At 47.8% G+C, this 2,668-nt stretch overlaps 1 non-coding gene across 1 annotated transcript; it reads left to right on the top strand.

The window, feature by feature from the left end:
- The first annotated feature begins 360 nt into the window (after positions 1–360).
- Positions 361–433, top strand: trnav-cac (transfer RNA valine (anticodon CAC)). The gene has a single exon. It is a non-coding gene; the product is annotated as a tRNA-Val (tRNA).
- Positions 434–2,668: the final 2,235 nt, after the last annotated feature.

Here is a 2,668-nt window from a genome sequence, read left to right as displayed (position 1 = left end):
ATTCGGCCAATCGAGACCATGCCGACTCTCAGAGAGTCCCACTACCCCGCCCTTCCACCGCAGCCCTGCAATTGTTTTTCCTTCAGACACATATACAACAACCGTCTGAAAGATAAGGTTGAGTCTTCCTCCACCGTGCTTTCAAGCCGTGCATTCCAGATCCTAACCACGCGCTGCTAAATGGCCATCTCCTATTCCTATGTGTAAAGTCTGGGAAACACGAGATCAATTCCTGCCACACTCACAGCCTTCCTAAATGTAGCAGCGTCGTTCTATTCTCGTAAAACAAGCTGCTGAAGTATCGGCCAGCTGTGTAGGTTAAAGCTCTGGTTATATTCCTGAGATTGCATGAACCGCAGCGTTTCTGTCGTGTAGCGGTTATCACGTTCGCCTCACACGCGAAAGGTCCCCGGTTCGAGCCCGGGCAGAAACATTATTTTGGCGACTATTTTTGCTGTGAAATAAATTGAACAAAAGTCGCCCCAGGTTCCTTGTCGCATGAGCACTGAACATTTTAAACCAGTCTCCTAAATGCAGAGTGTGTAAAGTCAGATAAGGGAGAAAACCTCATCAATGATTCAAAATTCTTGAATGATTAACGTTCAGTTATTGAAGTTTCCACTGATCCTCAGTCACAATTCTACAAAACAACGCTGTCGGTTAATGAATGGGGAATAAAACAAATAATCTTCACCCATCCCCATCCCCCGACACACAGTTTAATTCGTTGCATGTCATTATTTTAAAGATTTTGTAAGAAATAGTTACTTTCTGAATCCGGGCTCCCTCTGTGAGCGCCGCACCACTGAACCAGCAGGAAACACATTAAAGAATTTACTCCAATTGCTGACATTTCTTAAGCTTTTGTCTTGTGTTTTTTCAGCTCTTCGTCCGTTTCAGCTCCTGACTGCGGATATTGCTGTGATTAAACCTGAACACAATGCAATGACTCACAGTCCCTGCCTCGGTTAATACCAGCAGATCAAAGCCGCATTTCAAACCCACAAACAACTCATTAGTTATTCGCTCTTCCCAGTTCCAGAGCTCAGAGGGTTATTGTCCATCCCTGGGATGCAAGCTACCTCGGACCCGGGCCAAAGCTCCCCGTACACCGAGCACAAGCTGAGGAAAACCCCGGTGGAGAGGATATCCTGGTGTGGGGGGCTACAGGGCCGTCGTACCCTTAAATAACCCCTCACAGCTCATCTGAAAGCAGCCGGAATGTGCCTTCCTCAGCCGTGAGGTTACACTTGTTTATTTTTAAAAAGAGAAGCAACTATCCTCATTCAGCAGATATAAGGCAAGATAGCATCAAAATAGGTTTTTGGACATTTTAAGTGATGTGTTTAATGCTTCAGTCCTTTTTGTGTTTAATTTCCACCCCCTATCTGGCTGTGCCTGCACTGAGCTTACCTCTAGGTAAGGTTGTTCTGAACTTACAAAAGTGGGCACTTACTCCAGCCGACGTTAGTTTGTATTAAGTTTTCACTGCCGAAACTTGCAAAACAGGCCTGAGTGGCTGGACACGCCCCTTTTAGAAAAAAAATACCTTACCTGAAGCCAACCTCAACGAACTCAGTTGAACTGGAGCAAACTAATATCCGAGAATTGCAATTTCTAACATTCTCCAAAGTAAACTAGTTCCTCCAAAAAGCTAGGAGCAACTCCACCCGAAACTTGGGCCCTCAGTGTGGGACAGATGTTGTTTAAGGTGAGCCAACACATTCCCGATCAGCACAGAGGGAGCTCACTGGTCAGCTCCCCTCTGTTGGGGCTGTTGTACCAGATGTTTCTGTAAGGCAATAAACGGCAACGCCTCGGCGCGAATTCAACGGTGGGCAATCATGCTGGCGTCCTACGACTATACCATAAGGCACAGACCAGGCACAGACAACTGTGCAGACGAACTCAGCATGCTACCCCTGCCGACCACAGAAGTGTCTGACGAACAGGACTGTGAGATAGTCATGGCAATCAATGCCTTTGAGTCCACAAGTTCGCCCATAACAGCTCACCAAATCAGAGCCTGGACGGCCAGCAACCCCACGTTATCCTTATAAAAAAGATGTGTCCTAACCGGTGACTGGGTAGAGGCTCGTGATGCCTGCCCCGAGCAATTAAAACCCTTTCACAGGAGCATGCATGAGCTATCACTTCAAGCAGACTGCCTGATGTGGGGCAGCCGAGTAGTCATGCCTCTGCGAGGCAGAGAGGCATTTGTCCTTTAGCTCCACCGCGAGCACCCGGGGATCGTTCTCATGAAGGCCATAGCCAGATCCCATGTCTCGTGGAGTGGTATGGACGCGGACTTGGAGCTCTGCGTCCGAAGGTGCACTATTTGTGCCCAGCTCAGCAATGCCCCCAGGGAGGCTCCACTGAGCCCCTGGCCCTGGCCTACCAAACCGTGGTCGCGGGTGCACATAGATTATGAGGGCCCATTCATGGGCAAAATGTTCCTCGTAGTAGTAGATGCATTTTCAAAGTGGATCGAATGCACCATTTTAAACTCGAACACAACCTCCACCACTTTAGAGAACCACACGTGAAATGTCCCCGGTTTGAACCCGTGTAGAAACATTATTTTGGAGACTACTTTTGCTGTGAAATAAATTGAACAAAATTCGCCCCAGGTTCCTTGTCGCATGAGCACTGAACATTTTAAACCAGC

This window comes from Pristiophorus japonicus, unplaced genomic scaffold (genome assembly GCF_044704955.1).
Source record: "Pristiophorus japonicus isolate sPriJap1 unplaced genomic scaffold, sPriJap1.hap1 HAP1_SCAFFOLD_29, whole genome shotgun sequence".
Classification (NCBI taxonomy): Eukaryota; Metazoa; Chordata; class Chondrichthyes; family Pristiophoridae; genus Pristiophorus; species Pristiophorus japonicus.
The sequence above is the reverse complement of the archived record's forward strand: the minus strand, read 5'-3'. Positions and strand labels throughout refer to the sequence as shown.